This window comes from Saccopteryx leptura, chromosome X, assembly GCF_036850995.1.
Source record: "Saccopteryx leptura isolate mSacLep1 chromosome X, mSacLep1_pri_phased_curated, whole genome shotgun sequence".
Classification (NCBI taxonomy): Eukaryota; Metazoa; Chordata; class Mammalia; order Chiroptera; family Emballonuridae; genus Saccopteryx; species Saccopteryx leptura.
Window position 1 is genome coordinate 18,514,391 of NC_089516.1, and position 22,677 is coordinate 18,537,067.

General features: G+C 39.3%; 1 non-coding gene across 1 annotated transcript; it reads right to left on the minus strand.

Moving 5' to 3' along the window:
* Positions 1–7,923: 7,923 nt before the first annotated feature.
* On the minus strand, positions 7,924–8,061 carry LOC136386623 (U8 small nucleolar RNA). The gene has a single exon (XR_010747988.1). It is a non-coding gene; the product is annotated as a U8 small nucleolar RNA (small nucleolar RNA).
* Between the last annotated feature and the right edge of the window lie 14,616 nt (positions 8,062–22,677).

Consider the following 22,677-nt stretch of genomic DNA (forward strand, 5'->3'; position numbering starts at 1 on the left):
ACATACAGGAGCAGAATAAACTTTGTCTCTTCTCTCTTTCTCTTTCTCTCTCTCACCCTTATCATCTCTCTCTCTCTCTCTCTCTCTCTCAAATCGGTAAGTAAATTTTTAAAAAGTATGCATATGCCTGACCTGTGGTGGCGCAGTGGATAAAGCGTCGACCTGGAAATGCTGAGGTCGCCGGTTCAAAACCCTGGGCTTGCCTGGTCAAGGCACATATGGGAGTTGATGCTTCCAGCTCCTCCCCCCTGTCTCTCTCTCCTCTCTTTCTGTCTCTCTCTCTCCCCCCTCTCTCCTCTCTAAAATGAATAAATAAAATAAAATAAAATTAAAAAAAATAAAAATAAAAAAGTATGCATAAATTTTTGATCCCTAAATTGTGAAATAACCACCTGAAACATTGTTAGTGGACAAGGACTGAATTTTAAAATGATCATCTTAATAGACTATCAGGTATAGATTAAAATAGAAGAACAAGTAAGGACAGAAATTCCTTCCAGAAAATTTGACCAATGGCACTGCTGTAAGAGAATAGAGGTCCTAGGCTGAGCTGTCAGGTTAAGGCTCAGGAGCACTAGAAATTACTCAGGGGGTTCTTGAAGGCTGTGGTCAGGAAAGGAAGGCTTTAAGTTTGTAATGGGAAGAACAACAGGCTGGAACTCACAGCAAGGTGCCTACCCCAGGACACTGGCACCATTGGATTTTCAGACCCTGCAACCATCTCTGGGAGCCCTCAGGAAGGTGTGTCCAGATGAGATGCATCTGCACACAGATCAGAGGTCTCAAGGACCTGAGGACTTTGATGTGAGGAGAGGTCTTCAGGTCAGTATAGGGGAGGAAGCTCAGCACCTACAGGGAACCAAGGGAAGACACTGAGACGAGATTAAGGGAGGCACCGTCACTGCGGCCCAGGCATGGCTGCTAAGCTCAGGCCCGCAACACTTCCTACTAGGGTTCTGAGAGAAATGACAGCCTTAGTCTGGAGCCAGCGGACTCAGTGCAGCAGGGAGAGAAGGCCCCTCACCCTCTGGGAGCCAGTGAAAGGCCCGTATGTGCAAGACCAGGGGATGCCCCTCCCCCCACAAGCACAGCCTCACTTCCAGGTGCGCAAAGCACATGACCGGAAGTGGCCCAGCCTAGCTTCTTTGAACTGCACTGTGGTGGACGAGGCCTAACTGAAAGTTGCTGCCCAGGGTGAGTGGACACAGGAGTCCCACCTCTGTCAGTCTCAAGGTGCCAAATATCCGGAGAAAAGAGCGAGTTGAGCTCCAGACAACCCCAATCCCCTTTTCTCCTGAAGGGAGACCGGTCACACAGGCCGGCCTCGCGCCTCGCCCCTGCCTCCTGCCCAGGAGGCCCCATCATGCCTGCTAGGCCCAAAGTCCCTTTGCCCCCCAAGGGCGCGGGTGGGGACGGGGAGTGGTCTCAGCAAGTAAAGGCCTGTCCTCTGGGTGCTGGACTCTGGCTCAGGTCGGACTGGCAGAGAAACCCCAGGCCCCCTACAGGGAAAACGGTGACCCTCGTGAGGAAAGATGGCGTCCAACATCCCAGAACGGAGCCACGCAGTGCCGGCTCCGGACATCGGCCTGGGAGGGGGTGGGCAGGGCTAAATCCCGGCGGTTTCAACATTTGTTCTCGGGAGGGTCAGGGAGGTGGGGCCTCGGTCTAAGGGGCTGGCAGCAGTCAGCAGACGGAGGATGTCCAGGACATGGGGAGATTCAGGGTGAGGAGCTCGATGGCTGCGGGGACCAGTGACGTCATACCACGGGACACTTCAGAATCCCTGAGCACCGCCATTCAGGGAGGCTCAGCCTTTGTCAGGCAGAAGCCCCTCAGTTGCTTCCTCGGGATCACAGAGAAGGGAAGGTGTTCACCTGAACGGTGTGGTCACAGCTCAGCAGAGGGAAGATTCTTAGATACACATTTGGGGGTCAGAGAGGATTAGAGTGCGACCCTACGGCAGCTTTCACAAGGGACCTCCACTTGATTGGTGCATCATTCATTTGGGAGAAGCCAGGCAAGTGCAGCTAGATGAGGCCACACCCAATTTGTCTTCTGGGTCTATTTTTTAATGTATTTAATTAAGTTACTTATTTTAATTACTCATTTTCGAGAGGGAAGTGAGAGAGTGAAAGCAGTGGGAGGAGCAAGAAGCATCAATTCCCATATGTGCCTTGCCCAGACAAGCCCAGGGTTTCAAACCAGCGACCTCAGAGTTCCAGGTTGGCGCTTTATCCACTGCACCACCACAGGTCAGGCTCTCCTCTGGGTCTTAAGTAGGTTCTGACTTTTGATAGGAGATAAGCCTCATGCAAGGAGGACACTGGCCCTAGCAGTGCCCAACAAGTAAGCTGAGTGAGGACTGAGGGACCACCCATGATGAACAGGGAGGTGAAGGTATTGTCAATAGTCAGCAGAAAAGAACATTTTCAGACCCTACCTGGAGACCAAGTGAGATATTTGAGAATTGAGGACTCTCAAAGTCCAGGACAGACATGGCTCAGAGACATGTCAGTTCTGGGTGCCTCCTGCCAGTGCACCATCTTGGATTATTCTTATGCTACTTCAGAGGTTGTAAGTTGTCCATTCAGAGCAGCAGCATGGAGTGGGGGCTAGGGTCAGGCCAATAGTTATCATCATGATCCTGAATATGAACTAAAAGAACTCCTCAAACCCAAGACACAGTAAACCTCCCTTGACCCTCTGCAATCACCAAAGTAACACCTAGGTAGGACTCAATGGCTTTGGCCTAAGGTACACACTAACTTTCTTCGCAGGGTTGTCAGGGAACAGGGTGATCTGAACAGCAGCCTTGCACATTCCTAGATCAGTGCCCTCAGCCCATGCAGAAGTGGCCTTAATCTAAAGTAAGGTGGAATGTCCCTGCTGAAGGACACACACCATCTCATTCTCCCTCCTGCAGGTGCCGGCATTGCCTAGTCTCCTGTCTAAACTGCTGCCCGCTGTTCCTGACCAGCATCGCCATGCCTCGTGGTAAGAAGAGTAAGGACCGTGCCCGTGAGAAACGTCAGCAAACCAGAAGTGAGACTAAAAGCCTCACGGCTGTTCAGGCTACAGTAGCAGAGGTTGAAATGTCTTCCTCCTCTCTTCCTTCTGGAGATTCTATTCAGAGCTCCCCTGCTCCTGTCCCATCCAAGGAGCCTCAGGAAGCTGTAGCCACTAGCTGTCCTGCAGCACGATTTTCATGCCCAAGATCTGCTAAAGGTGCCAAGAGCCAAGGTGCGGGGAAAGCAAGCACGTCCTCCTCTCGGAAGGCAGCCAGCGATCCTCTAGAAAAGAATGTGAGCAAGTTGGTGCAGTTCCTGGTGGAGAATCTCAAAATGAGGGAGCCCATCCCACAGGCAGCACTTCTGAAGGTGGTCGACAGAAAGTACAAGGAGCATTTTCCAGAGATCCTCCGCAGATCCGTTGATTATTTGGAGGAGAGTTTTGGCATCAAGGTGAGGGAAGTCGACGACGTTAGTCACACCTATGGCCTTGCCGACTAGCTGGGTCTGCCAGTTGAAGGAGATCTGGACGATGATGAGGCCCTGTCCATGACTGGTCTCCTGATGGTGCTCCTGGGCATGATCTTCAGGAATGGCGACCATGCCACTGAAGAGCAGCTATGGGAGTTCCTTGATGCTCTGGCCAAGTTCAATGATACAGTTCCCAGACCTGTGTGAGGAGGAACCAAATTTTTATCCTTTTGCTTCCTCTTACTTCTGTAGATGAGTAATTTTGAAGTTTCTCTATATTTTTTAATCTTCCCTCAAATTGAAGTTTTAATTGTTTTAGAATCTAACTTTATTAATGTCATAGACGTCACTTTTATTACTGGTGATGTTTTAGATTAAGAGTTATGTTTTTTGTCGGAAAGCTTTCTATATATTTATCTATCTATCTATCTATTTATTTATTTATTTATTATATTTATTATTTATTTATTTTTGCTATACTGTAAGGTCGGCTGTCATAGGAATAAGATTTTAAATAAAAACCTGAAAAACCTTACAGGAAAATATTAGTGATTACAAAATGGTGAAACAAATGTAATTTCTGTTGAAATCTTAGATCGCTTTATTCTCTTTTTTTTTCTTGTTGAATTAAATAACATATACATGTTTTTGCTGAGCTTCTTCAGACTGTATGAGAATTTAAATTATAATAAATTGGATTTCTTTCTCATGTCGTTTTCATTTTCTTCTAGTATTAATTGACCATTTGCTCTTTGCAAGGCCTCTAGTAGTACCAGTGATGGTGTGAAAAAGAAGACAGGAAGCCACTGCCCATAGAATGTAGAGTTTAGCCCCAGCATTGGTCATATAAGGAAGGTCGAGTCATAAACTGTAAGAGAAAAGGAGTGTGGAAGAAGAGGTTGCAGATGACAGCAATTTCTTGTCCATCACAATATCAAGGCAGCGTTGGTTTTTGGAGGACTGTAAGTCCTTGGGGGTGCCCTTCTGATCAAATTGAGACCCCATATGCTGACCAGTTCTTCACTGTCGTCTGGACACTGCACCCTGTTTCCTGCCCTCCCCTTCATTAGAGCGTGCCAACTCTTTGCAGATGTACTGTGAAGGTACCTTCCTCTAAAGGGAAACGTTGACATAAAGTAGCATAAGAATAATCCAAGATGGTGCACTGGCAGGAGGCACCCAGAACTGACATGTCTCTGAGCAATGTCTGTCCTGGACTTTTAGATACCATATAATGTATAACCACAGTCCCCCCTCATCTCTACAACAGTCTCAAAGTATATTCCAAATGAGCTGGTGATTACAGTCTTATTTCTTCTGGAATACACTGGTAATTGAAGTTAGGGTATTTTTGTAAACAACCCAGATATTACCACTTGGATTTTAAAGGGATGTGTTATTTGAGACTGGCTACTGAGCTCATACACTGATGAGTGAGCTTACCTACGTAGTCAATACCCAAAGCTTCCCTCGGGTGTTGGAGATGGAGAAAGATCATTGAAATCACTTTGCAACTAACGTCTACTGAGGCTGAATTCTTCAAAACTTAGAGGCTTTCTAAGAGAGGAAAAATGTTTTCTTAACAGCCATGCTATTTTTTTTAATGTTCATTTCATTGATTTTAGAGAGAGGAAAGGAGAGGAAGGGAGAGAAAGGGAGAGACAGGAACATCAATCTTTTCCTGTCTGTGCCTGACCAGGAATTGAACCAGCAACCTCTGTGCTTCAGGATGATGCTCTAACCAAACAAGTTACCCAGACAGGGAAACCACGCTATCTTGAACAGCAAAGATTAAAATAATGCATCATTCTTCTGCTGCCTCTTACTTCAGTACTTGCTCCAGAGGAAAATGCTGGCTTTTTCCTTGTGCTTACTGACACCTGTCAAAGTTTCCTGCACGTTCAGCCACACTGAGGGTTTCTAGGACTCAAGATTTTAACCATGCTTCAATAGAACATTCTCATCCTAGTAACACTTAACGGTTTTCTTCAAAGGTAAGTGCAGAAAGGTGCTATTGAGTGAAAAAGGTAAATTCTCCCTATTGACATCTTATAGTATCTTTTTGAACACTAAATGTGATTCAGTATTTGAAAGCACCTCCCACATAGACTAATGGGAAAAAATGTTGCAAGGCAAACTAATTCCACCAGGGAATGAGGGGGGGTGTTTTCACAACTTCTAGTAGTTGCTTTTGATTGAGCAGCTACTATGTAACAATTCATGGGAGAGATTGCATGTGTTAATTCCAGCTACTATGTAACAGTTCATGGGAGAGAATGCATGTGCTAATTCACATGGTATCTTGCTGTCTTTCCTGGGTTGAAAGAGAGACTATACATTCCCAAATCAGTTATACTTGTGAAGGGTCATGTGACAACTGACGACACTACAATGTGAACATAAACAATGCTTGTCACCTCCAAGCCAAAATATTTGAAAACCATTATGCTACCTCCATGTTTTCTGTTCTATTCAGCAACAAACCAGAGATTCCTTGTTGGAAAGTGGAGACACTTGATGGGATCAGCCTGGATACCTGGGTCATGTGACAGCGACGGCCCCTGCCTGTCCACATCACATTTTACATATATGAGAAATAAACTTTTGTTGTTTTAAGCCGGTGCAGGTTTGCAAATCTTGTCTGCTGCATTAGCTAGCAGTAACTTTATCTGATTCATGCACAACTACAATTCTTGTGGTTAGATGTATTTAAATATTTTAATTACAAAGGTAATAGTACATATATTCTTGTTGAAAAAATTCTACAAATACAGATAAATTACAATGTCCTCCTTTCTTCAAAATTCATCCCCCTCCTCAGAAGTAACCACAATTAACAATCTGATGTATGTCATTTTAAAGCTGATCTGACATTTTTTCACATAAAGATGTACTATAAAGATATATTGAATTTTTCACATACATCATTAACAATGGACAGATTGTTCTGGCTTTTGACCTTGCCACTTAATAAAATGAATGCAAGATGTTTCCATGAGAGCACACAGAGATCCACCACACTATTTTAACTATTGTCTAGAATTCTATTTTTATAATATGTTTATTTAGATGTAATTTATATATTTTAAAAATTGCACCACTTTAATATGTACACGTTGATGCATTTGAACATATGTATACACCTGTGAAATCATCACAATGATCAAGGTCATTGACATAGGCATCATCTCCAAAAGTTTCCTGTGTCCCTTTCATTTTTTTTTCTCTTGTGGTAAAAACATTTAACATGAGATCTACTCTCTCAAAAAATTTAGGTCCTGGATGATTGACTCAGGGGTAGAGTGTTGATCTGGTGTGTTAATGTTCCGGTTCAATTCCTGGTCAGGACAAACAGGAGAAGCGACCATCTGCTTCTCCCTCTTCCCCTATTCTCTTTCTCTCTCCTCTCCTCCCATTCCCATGGCTTGATTGTTTCAAACACATTGGCTCCAGGCATTGAGGATGGCTCTGTGGAGCCTCCACCTCAGGAACTAAGAATAGCTTGGTTGCAAGCTTGGCCCCAAATGGGCAGAGCATAGGCCCCAGATGGAGTTTGCCAGGTGGATCCTAGTCAGGGCACATATGGGAGTCTCTCCATGTATCTCCCCTCATCTCACTTAAAAAAAGAAATAAAATTTAAAAAGTAAAAATAATTTAAGTGCATAATACAGTATTGTTAACTATAGGCACTATATTGCACAACAGATCTCTAAACCGTATTCATCTTGCATAACAGAAACTTTATACCAATTGAACAAATCCTCCATTTTCCCCTTCCCCATTCCCTGGTACCACAGTTCTACTCTCTGCTTCTATGAGTTTGACCATTTTAGGTATTGCATATAAGGGACATCATGCAGAAGCTGTCCTTCTGTGACTGGCTTATTTCACTTAGCATAGTGTCTGTCAGTTTCATTCATGTTGTTGCAAATGGCTAGATTTCTTAAGTCTGAATAATATTCATATATAAATGGATAAAGAATATGTGTTATATAAAAAAAATGGTGTCAGAAAATTTGTGTAGCACCATCTATCTTTGATGGATATTTGGGTTGTCTCCAAAACCTGGCTATTGTGGATAGTGTTGTGAGGAGCATCAGAATGCAGGTATCTCTTTGAGATCCTTATTTCCATTCTTTTGATTATATACCCAGCAATGAGATTGTTGGAACATACAGTAGTTCTGTTTTTAATTTTTTTGATGAATTTCCATACTGTTTCCTGCAGCAACTACACCATTTTGCATTCTCACCAACAGTGTACAGGTATTCAATTTTTCAACATTTTCACTGATATTTAATTATTTTTGTTTTGTATAATAACTATCCTAACTGGTGTGAAGTGATGACTCATTGTGGTTTTGACTTGCATTTCCCCAATGGTCAGTGATACTGAGTGTCTTTATGTACCTGTTGGCCATTTGAAGGAGAGATCGTCAGGAAGAATGAGATAGGAACAATCAAGGTGTGGCAAGTCTTGCTTACACAGAGATGTTAATCAAATATCATGGGAACTCCAATCATTATGTTCCAATCTGCCTGCCTCCAAAATGAACAAGTAAGAATTATCTTACTTCTGTTTATGCAATAATTAAACAGTCTCCTCCTAATGGACATATAAATTGTTTCCCATTTGTTGCTATGGTTAATAAGACTGAAATCAACATCTTTGAACATGAAATATTGGGCAAATGTGCATGCTTTCTCATCAGAAACACATAGCAAAAGGCAAACTTGATTAAAGAGGGCATAGTGTGCAGATTAAAAATTTTGACACATATTGCTGAACTTCTGATCCCAAAATGCCATCCCAATTCAGAGTCTCTCACATTAATGTGTGTGAATGCCTTACATTCTCACAAGCATTTTATTTCATCAGTCTTAAATTTTAGTCAAACTTTAGGGTGAAAGATAATGTCTCATTACTATTTAAAAAATAAATTGAGTATAGTGTTAAAGTAATCCATTATGCTGAATAAAGCTGAATTTCTGCATTATTATTTTTTTTTACAGAGACAGAGAGAGTCAGAGAGAGGGACAGATAGAGACAAACAGACAGGAATGGAGAGAGATGAGAAGCATCAATCATTAGTTTTTCATTGCAACACCTTAGTTGTTCATTGATTGCTTTCTCATATGTGCCCTGACCATGGGGCTACAGCAGACCAAGTAACCCCTTACTCTAGCCAGTGACCTTGGGTCCAAGCTGGTGAGCTTTGCTCAAACCAGATGAGCTCACGCTCAAGCTGGCGACCTCGGAGTTTTGAACCTGAGTCCTTCGCATCCCAGTCCGACGCTCTATCCACTGCACCACCACCTGGTCAGGCTGCATTAATGCTTTGAGAACCCAGATTCTTTTAAGCATACTTTACACTGACGTATCAACAAGATGCCCCTCCTTTACTTTGAAAAGCAAGGACTTGATCAGAATGATCAGCTGATAGGCAGTGGAGCCAAGCAGGATACCCTTAGTGAAGATCTGAGGTCAGATCCATTGCCGAAGTCCATGAGAGAGATTGTATGTAAAAAGCTCATCTAGAGAGCCCAAGGCTGGCTGGAAGTCAGCATTCTGGATCTAGAGTTCAGCATAAGATGGAGAAGGGACAATCAAAAGAGAAGGTGAGGAATCTGGGTGGAAGGTCCAAAACAAATTTAAAAGATAGACTTGGCAAGTCTCTGAATTGCCACTACTAAACTAGAAGTTGTGAGGTGGTCTGAATGAGCAGGTCTACTGAGTGAAAGGACTGGAGGCATGCCAAACATCCCACCCTACCTTAGAATCCTCCTTGCTCACCATAGGACAGAGTATAGAGAGCATCTAGTGATGCTGGGTGCTGGGAGAGCTACATTTCTTGGGTACTCTGGTGATTCAGTGCCCCCTCCTCAGTGTTCCTGGCTGAGAGCTGTGTTGACGGTTGCTGGAGATTTTTATTTCCACTCTGTGTACAATGTCCTCCTCCACTGAGTTTGGGGCAATATGAATAGGCATGTTTGGAAAGTGATGACAGTTGAGATAGGCCAGAAATACTGATGAGCAGGGAAAGGGGGCCTGCAACTGCAAGAAGGGGGAAATTGAAGGGAGATGTCCTGAGCCTAAATCCTGAGGCTAAAGGGTTGAGTGTGGACATGTTGGTAAAGGTAATCTAGATGGTATCCCCAGCTCAGACTGTCCGGCATGGTTCCTGAGTTCTTGGCACGTCAGATGCCAGTGTCCTGTGGCTGTTTGGTGGCCGATGTTGCCAGCAGATATGTCCTGGAACAGTAAGGTGACTCAAAATGCAAACATTTGCGGAGTGGATGGAGAACCCATGGAGATGGCCGTTTCTTATTCAACTGACAGTGGAATCCAGAATTATCATTATTATTTTTATTATATTATTATCTATCTTTTTATAATAATTTTAATATATTATCTCTTATCCAGGTAATAATCTAGACTAGGTGGACTTAAAAAATTCTGAAAGCCAATCTCAAGGTTATCATATGATCAGTACTACAATGTAAATTACTATTCACTGTAGGAGGTTACTGTATAATGTTGAGATGATTTGTGTTTCTATGGTTACATACATTGCTTAAGTGGCAAATGAGTCAGACTGAAATACAGCAAAGGAGACAAGAAATATGCTTTATTTGCCTGTATAATCTCATCAAATATAATCTCTGGCAACCACTAGTCTATACCATAAAACTTGGTATATTTTCCCTTAGCAGATTTTTCCTTTTTATTTTTGATTGCTGCTTTATCTTTTCCACCAATCATAACCTGATAATTATTCCTTACCTATCTTTCCACATTAACAGGCAAAAGTTTCGTATCCCATCACGTTTGCATTGATCTGCATTTTATTTGAAATCACAGTGTCTATCAGAAGCATATTATCATCAAGTGACCAAGTAAATTTCAATAGAATTCAGAAGTTCTGTCTTATAAGTAAAGAAGAACTGGACACTAATAATTGTACAAGAAGTTGCAGCTTCCTTGTTTATTTAAAATCCTTTAGTTGGAAATTATTTTATACTTGAATAGAAATCATAAAAAGTATTAGAGATTTCCTGTGGTTTTTACAACCAGCTTCAAAGAAATGTTAACATTGTGATAGTACATTTATCAAACTCAGAAACTGAAATTGGTATAGTATTAAATTACAATCAGATTCAAACAAACATTCAATCAGTGCTTTTTGTTGTTTTGTTTCCTTCACTATATCACTAAATACACTTTTGCCACATGAATAAATTTGTGCAGCCATTACCAGAATAAGGCTCAGAACTTTTCCAAAACCCAAAAGAAACTCCCTACCACTCCTTTTTTGTAATCACATCAAATGTAATTCCTGGCCACCACTGTCCTATTCTTCACTAGTATAATTCTTTTCAATTTCAAAATGTCTTATAAATGCAGTTTAAAATTATATGACTTTATGGGATAGGCTTTCTTACTTAGCATAATGCACTTGAGGTACTTGGGGTCCAATTCACATTGTGAGTAGTTTATCCTCTTGACTTCTGAGTAGTATTCCCTTGCATGGATGTATAGTAGTTTGTTTCTCTATTCATTCGTTGAAGGAGATTTGTGGTATCTCCAGTTTGGGGGTATTATAAGTAAAGTTCTTATGTACATTTGTATATGGTGTTTTGTGTGAACATATATTTTCAGATGTCTAGGGTATATTCTCAGAAAGTGCCTGTTCTACCATATGGTAGCATCGGCCCATTATATGGTAAGTATATATTATATTTAACTCTATAAGAATATGGCAAATTGTTGTCCCTTTTAAATAGCTTCAGAATATAAGTTTATAAATCAACACTTTTTTTATACATTCATTACTCTGTATTGTTGCAGGAGAGCAAATCTCGAAGGATTGACACTCAGATAACTATAAGGGGAAAAAGAGAATTTGTTAATAAAAGCCAGCAAAGCATGTGGGGCTATAGCTTCAAAGACATGTGCTCCCCAAAATTAGATTTCTTACATCTTTTATACCCTTTACAGAACATAAATTCACATTCATGAGTCTCGTGATTCCTTTGTCTTAAGGTATATTCGTCAATCACATGATTTCAGGATGGGAGGGGGCTTACAGGATGCCAGAGGATAATCATTTGTAAATCTCCATTAAGGAGAAGGAAAGGGGAGAGGAAAGGGCTACTCAAATCTCCCTTCCCCCTCCTACATTCCTGGCTTTTTTACCTTCTTTCCCCCAGGTGTGGAGAAGGGACGGGGTCCAAGTCTCCTTCTTCCTTCTATTCAAAACCTTCTAAGTATGAAAACCTCTTCATTTACAATATAACAGTCCTTCGTAAGCAGGAATGCGATCGGCCATCTTGAGCTGGTGTAAATTACACACAAGTATAAAATCATATTTACAAACTCTCTCTGAATGCTTGGCCTAACTTATAAAATATCCTTGAAGCCTCTTATCTCAAGGGGGATTTCCTTTCTCAGTATTAGATTTAAAAGTAGGAACTATGTAATTTGGATATCAAATTGGGAAATCTATCATCTCATTTTGCCTTCTGGAACAAGATATCATGGCATTGAGCAGGTATGTCTTTGGAAATATAAAAGAACTCAGTAGTAAAATCATGGGGCATAAAAAAATAGGTATGTGAAAGATGATCGACTCATGGCCTTCCTAATTAATAGTTACAGCCCATCATATTGTAAAATTAAAAGATGCAAATATAAATTTCCTTAATTTATCCAAGGAGTAGGATAAATTAAAACAAATTAATTAGCATGTTCATTGGCTTATTTCATTTCTAACCATTAATTGAACATGTGCTCTTTGGAAAACACTTTGATATCCTGGGGATGCTAGGGATTTGTGCCTAGGAGCAGTTGGAAGTTCTGAAATATGGTTGCCTAGGCCAATTAAAAAGGAGTGGAGCAGTGGGAGCCCAGGCAGGAGCCTTTAAATGTAAATGCCCTGAGGCAAATTCATTTGGACATTTGGGATACTGCACTTATTCTTTGGAATGGAAGTTTTAATTGGGGCTATGTGGTCGGTGCAGCAAGGCTGTGGGACACTTGCAGATGGTATCTCAGAATTGAGAGACTAAAGCTGACAATGCACAGTGGCTCTTAGCACTTACTCTTGAAGTTTGGATTAGGGAAACTTTCCACTGGGGGAGGCAAAATAGGTGTTATAAGTACCTGTCCCAGTGCATTCATTCAATCACAATTAGCAAGATATTTGTTTTAAATTCCCAACTGCAAATGCTATCATCCATAAAAAGAGGAAGGATAACTCAGAAGGTGGAAACAAGAACCCACAAGATGAAAGTGATAGCTAGAGGAATTATTCTGACTTTGAAATCTAGTCAAGGAACTGACTATATTTATTTGCCCATTGGCATTTCAAAGCTGCTATTGTCAAATGACTCTTGTATCTCCCATTTGCTTATTTCTAAACCAGATCATCTGTAGTGTTATCCTATCCCTATCTCACCGTTGTTCATTGGATGTTAGGACAGATGCCTTGTCTTTTTGTTTCGCCAGTATGCAAATAGAGATTTATTGTTAGATTGGGTATGTGAGGAAACAGCTGTAATTGATAAGGACTATCATGGGGGTAGTAAGACCAACCCCCAACAAATTTATGGCTTAAAATCAGCAGAAGGCCAGCTTGATGCAAATTGGTGACTAACTGCATTATGTGCTCACTGTGATATATTATCATATAAATAACCATAAACACTTCACACCACCATGATCAGAAATGGAAGTCCATATGAAAAGGCAAAATGGTTGATGGGGCCTGTGAGGTCGGTTGGCAATGGGGGAAGGTCACATGAGGAACCACCCATGCCCATGACCACCAAAAGAAACGGTCCAGGAGCATTTTGTGAAAAGACAACTGTCTGTCAGCCAATGAAATTTCGCCACGACCTATCAACCCACCACCACCCTACCAAAGCTATAAATTACCCCCAGGCAGGAGAAGCGGCATGACTTCCTTGGCCCCTGTCTTGGGGACCAGTGAACCTCCCCCAGGAGAACTCCAAATAAATCTTTTGCTTGTCCACACTTGGTGACTTCGTCCTTCTTTCTTCCTCAGCGGAAAATACCTTACAGGGCCTTTCCCAAAAGTCTCTACCCCTTTTCCAGAAAAATCCTGAATATTCTTCATTCTTACTGAATGCCCTACCCCTCGATTAAATGAGCTTCAAAATAAAAGTCATTCCCACTACGGAGGGGCTCCTCTGACTGTGGAATAGCCACTTTCAGTTTCACTGTTTCACTACTAAACTCTCTTTAGTTTTAAACTCTGTGGTGGTTTGCATTTGAATTATTTCCTGTGTGAAAGCAATAAGCTACAATAAATTATGGACCTTTGCCACAGTAAGGGGAAAACTTGCTTCGAAAAGGATCATTGCAGAGATGGAAAGGGACTTTTGAAATAGAGGAAATGGAACTATTTTAATGGAGAGAAACTGTGACCATAAGATCTGCAGAGATTTCAATCATCAGGGGAAAAGAGCTGTTCTTTTGTAGAGAAGAGTCAACAAGGCTAGAAAAAATCAGGTGTGTGATAAAGTGGGATGGTAAGGACGGTGTGACTGGACAATAAATCAGAGAGTATGCTACCCTAAGGCCACTGTATTCTCAACATGTATGCTGACTTATGTCAGAGTAGGCCAAAGTGTAGGGGTTTGAAGGAGAAGAGCTTATCCAAAGTTTAGCTAATATGCATTTTTTTTTCAATTGGTCAGCAGGGACATACAGTTCTGCTCATCATTTATGAGGCAAAGAATGGGATTTTTGCGGATCTGGGTCTGGCCTTATTGTAGGTAACGAAGCATCCCCAAGTCTTATCTAAGTTATATTGTGAAGAGTGATTCTTTGCAGTAAGCTTTTTTTTTTTTCTGGAACACAAAATTGGGAGGTTTCTTTTTTTTTTTCTTTTTTTTTTTAAAGAAATTAATTTTTTTTAATTTATTTTATTTATTCATTTTAGAGAGGAGAGAGAGAGAGGGAGAGAGGGAGAGAGAGAGAGAAGAAAGAGACAGAGGGAGGAGCTGGAAGCATCAACTCCCATATGTGCCTTGACCAGGCAAGCCCAGGGTTTCGAACCGGCGACCTCAGCATTTCCAGGTCGACGCTTTATCCACTGCACCACCACAGGTCAGGCCTGGGTGGTTTCTTAACAGTCACTTTTTCCAAGATCACAGGATTCAGGCAAAATTCAACATGATCATAAAGAAAAGAAAAAAGTTTTATTATTGAATAAGCATTAAACTGGAGTATGATGTGCACTACAGGCAAACAACTAAAGAGATAACAAAAAAAACCTCACCCTTTTATATAGTCAAGCAAGTACAACACATTACATATAGGTTCTCAAGATAAAAGATCACAAGTCTTCAAGTAAGAGGACTGATGTCACCATTTGTCATACATATTTCTTCCTCAATGAACCTGGTAATTGGGGTGGCCCTCTGTGTTAGACTTTATCCAATAGAAAAACATTCTTAGATTGTAAAATTCACAAGAAATTACTTTAACTTTTAAAAGAGAAAGGTTATATATTTATAAGTGTTCTAAACTAAATGTTCCAATAAAGGTCGGTGAGTGCTGGAAGTCTTACTACTTTTTTTGCTGGCATCAGAAGAATTATTATTTTTTTATTTGTATTTATTTATCCTTACAATACCCTTCTGTTATTACAAAATAGTAACACTATAGTTTTAAATTTTTTCACTATCATTTCTACCTTTCTTTGGGCAAATTGCAGTCATCTAAGTGTCCAACAAGTCTATAATAAATTTCAAAACAATAAAATTATAGGATTAAAGTAGGATGGATTGAAAAAATCAGTACATTATTTGCCTTGGGAGAAAAATCTTGAAATATATCATACCCATGGTAAACAGTTAAAGCAGTTTCTTAATTAGTAATGGGCAAAAATTCTCCATCATCTTACATTAATTTTACAAACTGTTGTGATGTTTTACTGCTCAAGCTTTCAAATGATTAACTATCAGAGTATTATTTACTAGTTCCATATAAAATATTGCCCAATCCAAGCCTAAGTGGGAGCTTAACTCTACAGCCTGATATTCTAAACTCTTAATTAAGAGTTTTTCTTTCAAGGTCCAATAAATTTCTCCTGAGTTTCTCTCAATCACATAAGTAACATAACACTGACATGATGGCCTCTTAGTAATTGTTCCATCTCCCCAGATAATTTTTCCCTGATTTAAAACACAAAGACACCCTTGGCTATTATTTAATATGAGGAACCTGTTGAAGAGTAGAGTTTGAACTTCCAGTGTTAAATGTACATGGCTCTAATTGTTTGAAACCTTGAGGACAAACCCAAGTTATGAACATTTGACACTGGTCCAAATCAATAGTTATATTAGTATAGTAGTCAATTAAACCTCCATGAATAACAGACGACCTTTATTTATCTATATATATTGGGACTGGAGAGAACTTGCCTCCCAAGGTTAATGTAGTGACACTAGACCTGTCCTCTAAAGTCTCTCTCCATGAAATCATATTTATTTGAGTATTAATTAGGTAATTTATGTACCTTTTTTTTTCTCTTTCAGGATAGTCATAATCCTAATACTTGCTTTTTCCTCTTGAATAGGAATAGTCCCAGAAGTAGTTATATCTTAGAGCTGATTTATAGCTAATTGCGCTGGGTCTGTACAAGTGAGCGCCTCTGAGAGCTTTGTGGGATTTTTGTCATTATTATTATTATTTTTTCTCCCAGCATTAAACAGACCAAGTCAAATTTTAATGAGTAACTTGTTTGTTTGTTTCTAGTAAAACATGATTCTTAAAGTATTTGAAATAGCCACTACTATGAACAGAACAGCAAAGAAGTCTATTAGAATAGTAAATTGGCTAGAATAACCTCCTTTCAGCTGAAGTCAATATCAATTTCAGTTACTCTGGAAAAGTTGATTTTCAAATCCTCAAGGGGAATCAGTCTCTCTCTTCCTGAATGGCTGGTTTCACAAAGGAAGCATGAACCATCTGGGTTTTTCCTTCACATTGATAGTCATATGACTGATCAGTAGCACTTAAAAAATGTCTCTCCAGTGTGGGCACAACCTGTCTTTTCTCTAGAATACTTTGATGTAAATGAAATCTCCCAGTTGATTAGGGTGACAGAGTTCTTCCAGAGGGTTCATTCAAGTCCTTTTGACTTTGTCTCAAGGTTTCTAGGAAAAATAGTTACTTATAAACATTAAAATGATTAGGAGATGAATCAGTTAAAATGGGCATGGAACATGGTCTCAGACCCAGACTCATAGATCTGCCAAGCATAAATTCAAAGACAGTGATACCAATCTGGCTTAAAGGGATGACTTTAATTTCTTTAACTTTAAGCAAGGTTGATGGTAAAATTCTAACCTAGTAGGGCCATTTTAATCTAGTAGATTACTCAAGTTTAACTAATTATTATTATTTTTTAAATTTAGAAATTATTAAATTTAATGGGGTGACATTGATTAACAAGAATACATAGGTTTCAGGTACACATCTCTATAGTATTTGAACTGTTGATTGTGTTGTGTGCCCATCACTCAAAGTAATTATTTTTTAAGTGTTTCATTCATCTGCTCTATTTGTCCAGAGCACTGAGGAGGATAGATTGTATGATAGTTTACAGGAATCTGCAAACATTTGCATAATCCCTGGACAACAGAAGAAATAAAACGACATCCTCCATCTCATTTAATATGCTATGGTTTCCCAAAGTTGAAATTATGTTTATTAAGAGAGGTTCATCATTTTCTAAACTTTTTAAAAATATTTTTTATTTATTTTATTTGCATTAATTTTAATGGGGTGACATCAATAAATCAAGGTACATATGTTCAAAGAAAACATGTCCAGGTTATCTTGTCATTCAATTACATTGCATACCCATCAACCAAAGTCAGATTATCCTCCGTCACCTTCTATCTAGTTTTCTTTGTGCCCCTCCCCCTCCCCCTCCCCCTCTCCTTCCCTCTCCCCCCCATAACCACCACACTCCGGTCCCTGTCTCTTAGTCTCATTTTTATATCCCACCTATGTTGGCTGTCTGTTTATTTTGTTGTCAGTTTCTCTTGCTGAGCAAAAACTTCTTAGTCTGATGTAGTCCCATTCATTTATTTTTGCCTTTACTTCCCTTGCCTTTGGAGTCAAATTCATAAAATGCTCTTTAAAACCAAGGTTCATGAATTTAGAACCTATGTCTTCTTCTATGTACTTTATTGTTTCAGGTCTTATATTTAGGTCTTTGATCCATTTTGAATTAATTTTAGTACAAAGAGACGAAATGTAGTCCAGTTTCATTCTTTTGCATGTGGCTTTCCAGTTTCCCCAGTAGTTCTTGTTTTTTTCTGATTTACTTATTTCACTCTGTATAATGTTATCAAGATCCCACCATTTTGTTGTAAATGATCCGATGTCATCATTTCTTATGGCTGAGTAGTATTCCATAGTGTATATGTGCCACATCTTTATCCAGTCATCTATTGAAGGGCTTTTTGGTTGTTTCCATGTCTTGGACACTGTGAACAATGCTGCAATGAACATGGGGCTGCATGTGTCTTTACGTATCAATATCTCTGAGTTTTGGGCGTATATACCCAGTAGAGGGATTGCTGGGTCATATGGTAGTTCTATTTTAAGTTTTTTGAGGAACGACCATACTTTCTTCCATAATGGTTGAACATTCCCACGAACAGTGAATGAGGGTTCCTTTTTCTCCACAGCCTCTCCAACATTTGCTATTACCTGTCTTGTTAATAACAGCTAATCTAACAGGTGTGAGGTGGTATCTCATTGCAGTTTTTATTTGCATTTCTCTAATAACTAATGAAGATGAGCATCTTTTCATATAACTGTTGGCCATTTGTATTTCTTCCTGGGAGAAGTGTCTGTTCATGTCCTCTTCCCATTTTTTTATTGGATTGTTTGTTTGTTTGTTGTTGAGTTTTATGAGTTCTTTGTATATTTTGGATATTACACCCTTATCTGAGCTGTTGTTTGAAAATATCATTTCCCATTTAGTTGGCTGTCTGTTTATTTTGTTGTCAGTTTCTCTTGCTGAGCAAAAACTTCTTAGTCTGATGTAGTCCCATTCATTTATTTTTGCCTTTACTTCCCTTGCTTTTGGAGTCAAATTCATAAAATGCTCTTTAAAACCAAGGTTCATGAATTTAAAACCTATGTCTTCTTCTATGTACTTTATTGTTTCAGGTCTTATATTTAGGTCTTTGATCCATTTTGAATTAATTTTAGTACAAAGAGACGAAATGTAGTCCAGTTTCATTCTTTTGCATGTGGCTTTCCAGTTTCCCCAGCACCATTTATTGAAGAGGCTTTCTTTTCTCCATTGTGTGTTGTTGGCCCCTTTATAAAAAATTATTTGACCATATATATGTGGTTTTATTTCTGGACTTTCTATTTTGTTCCATTGGTCTGAGTGTCTATTTTTCTGCCAATACCATGCTGTTTTGATTGTCGTGGCCCTATAATATAGTTTGAAGTCAGGTATTGTAATGCCCCCAGCTTCATTCTTTTTCTTTAGGATTGCTTTGGCTATTTGGTAAACCCACATTCTTTTAGGTGGAATTTGCCAGTGCACACCCAAGGTCAAACAATTCATTATTTTTGTGATCAAGTGTGCTGAATCAAGTGACATTGTAGCATAGACAATAGCTGCAGTTGATTACTGAAAAGGTGCTAAAGGACAGAGGCTGTTTGTAAAACGAAATAATTGTTTTATTTGCGGTATAACCCCTTCAAGCTCATTCTATTAATTAAATATTGTTTTGATTGATTGTCATACAGTTTGGATACTTATATGGTATGTAATTATAGTAATATTCTATATTAAAATTTTTTCACTCACTTACATTTATTTATAAACAAATTACATAATAAAATTTTGTTTACTTAAATGAATCGTTTTTGTATTAAAATTTTTAAATTTTAATTTCGTCCAGTCTGTGAAAAAAGTTTTCTTTCTAATCTGGCTCGGGGGCAAAAACTGTTAGCCTTGCCTGGTCTAGGGCATGAGGTATGCAAACCCATGTCCTTCTGGCAGGTTAATTTATTAGCAATTAACATAGTTATGCCTTAGTCCCCCCGTGCAGGGAAATCCTGTAATAAAGGGAATCACATATCCAAAATATCATTGCCCTGCCCTCTCCAGGAGTTGATTTGATGTTGGAAAAGATAAGGAGAAAAGAGGGGAAGGACAGAGAGGGCTGGGCCACAGGGAAGGAGGTTCTCTGAGAATGGGTCTTTAATTCTCTCATTTCCCCTCCTGCTTTTCCAATAGTTTTCTTCTGGCTAGCCAACTCATATTTCACTTTTCTGTAGGAATGGTATTAATCCTAAAAATACTAATAATATTTTAAATTTTTTATTATTTTTTATTTTATTTATTCATTTCAGGGAGGAGAGACAGAAACAGAGAGAGTGAGAATGTGTGTAAGAGTGAGAGAAGGGGGGAGGAGCAGGAAGCATCAACTCCCATATGTGCCTTGACCAGGCAAGCCCAGGGTTTCAAACTGGTGACTTCAGCATTCCAGGTCGACACTTTATCCATTGCACCACCACAGGTCAGGCTAAATATTAATACCAATAATTTATTTGGTTAAGATGAGGTCTTTCTGAGAATCTCTGCAAAAGCTTATTTTCCCAATTTAAAGGAAGTGTCCTTGGGCCACTGCAAGACTAGATTCTTATAGGTATACCATTCCTAATGTGACAGAGGGATAATGCCTGTTAAAGGGAAAGAACTGCAGGCAACGTTACCGGTTTTTCCTGTATTTCCATCATCAAAGCTACCGGTGATCCTGATGGGATTTTAGAGTCTATATTACCATGCTTACTTAATAGTAAAATCTTGAATTTAAAGAAGTTGTTTCTTCTGACATTTATCCCAAAAGGGAATTTAAGGGCTCTTAGCTGACTTTTGTGTGTCCACAGAACTTCTGCTTGTTCATAAACTTGATTTAGGAGCTTCCAGGTGTCTTGTACTCATCGCCAGATTTCTTGGGGGTAACTAATTAGAAATAAACTCCTTTGCCAACTTAGAAATGCCTCTTTGCAAAATATAAGAAAGAAAGAAAGAAAGAAAGAAAGAAAGAAAGAAAGAAAGAAAGAAAGAAAGAAAGAAAAAAGAAAGAAAAAAAGAAAGAAAACAGTTTAATTATTTAATAAGTATTAAACCAAAATGTGACACCTATCACAGGCAATCTGCTAAAAAGACTGCAAAGACAGAAAGATATCTCTCCCTTTTATATAGCCAAACAAATATGTCCATGTTTAAGTGGGTGTTTGGGGATACTTATGCAGTTCTATCAATCTATTTGCTTATATCAGCAAATACCACAAATTTTTAATTACTATACTTTTAAAAATGATAAATGTTAATATATAATGGAGTAAGTCCTCATTTTTTTTCTTTACCAAGGATATACTGACTTTACACTGACATTTGCAAGTAAAATTAAAGGTTAGAATTAGCTTGTCATAAGGTGACAGAAAAGGATTTGATTTAGGGTGATGGGTATACAACATAATCAACAGTCCAAATGTTATAGAATGTTCACCTGAAACCTATGTACTCTTATTGATCAATGTCACCCTGTTAAGGTTGATTTTCTTTTTTCTTTTTTTTTTTTCAGAGACAGAGAGTGAGTCAGAGAGAGGGATAGACAGGGACAGACAGGCAGGAACAGAGAGATAAGGAGCATCAATCATTAGTTTTTCGTTGTGCATTGTGACACCTTAGTTCAGGGGTCCCCAAACTTTTTACACAGGGGGCCAGTTCGCTGTCCCTCAGACCGTTGGCGGGCCCAACTATAAAAAAATTATGAACAAATCCTTATGCACACTGTACATATCTTATTTTAAAGTAAAAAAATAAAACGGAAACAAATATAATATTTAAAATAAAGAACAAGTAAATTTAAATCAACAAACTGACCAGTATTTCAATGGCAATTATGCTCCTCTCACTGACCACGAATGAAAGAGATGCCCCTTCCAGAAGTGCAGCAGGGGCCGGATAAATGGCCTCAGGGGGCCGCATGCGGCCCTCGGGCCGTAGTTTGGGGACCCCTGCCTTAGTTGTTTATTGATTGCTTTCTCATATGTGCCTTGACCGTGGGCCTTCAGCAGATCAAGTAAACCCCTTGCTCAAGCCAGCGACCTTGGGTCCAAGCTGGCGAGCTTTTGCTCAAACCAGATAAGCCTGTGCTCAAGCTGGCGACTTTGGGGTCTCGAACCTGGGTTGTTCGCATCCCAGTCCGACGCTCTATCCACTGCACCAACGCCTGGTCAGGCTAGATTAATTTTCTAAATAAGAGAATAAAGAAAGAATCAACTTGTCAAGTTTCATACACAAATCCTATTAATTTTCTTTGGGAAGAATTGGGTATAGCATATAGTGTAAATTAAATTTGGGAAGAATTAATATGTTTATAATATTGAGAACTCCTCTCCATGAACATATGGTGATTCTCTATTCACTTGGGTTTTCATTAATTTCTCTATGCTATAGCTATATATTTAATTTTTATTATATATTTTATATGTACCTATAAATAGTAGACACCAGATACTTTGTATTGTAATTTACAAGTTGTATTTCATTAATTTCATGTTGATACTGTTTGTTATTACAGAGCCAGTACCCCTTGTTCAAGCCAGCAACCTTGGGCTTCAAGCCAGTGACCTTTGGACTCATGCCAGTGACCATGGGGTAATGTCTATGATTCCATGCTCAAGTGGCGACCCCTCACTTAAGCTGGTGAACCTGTGCTGAAGCTGAATGAGCCTGCACTCAAGCCGGTGACCTTGAGGTTTCGAACCTGGGTCCTCTGTATCCCAGGCCAATGTTCTATTCACTGTGTCACCACCTGCTCAGGCACAGAAAAGTATTTTAAACACATAACTGATTCAAGAGCTTCAGAAACAATAGCATATTACACCTAAATAATTGCAAGGTAAAAAATAATGAAAACAAATTTAGAAATGATGAATTAGAACACAGTAGAGCCCACTAATGAAAACCAGTTTTTCAAAACGTTTCTATAACACTTACTTTAGGTATTACCAACTACAAAAAAAAAAAAAAAAAGCAGAAATAAGTGACATTAGTTAAGGAAAATTCTATGAAACATACCTGCATAAGAGATTTAAAGGCTACAGGAGAATATTA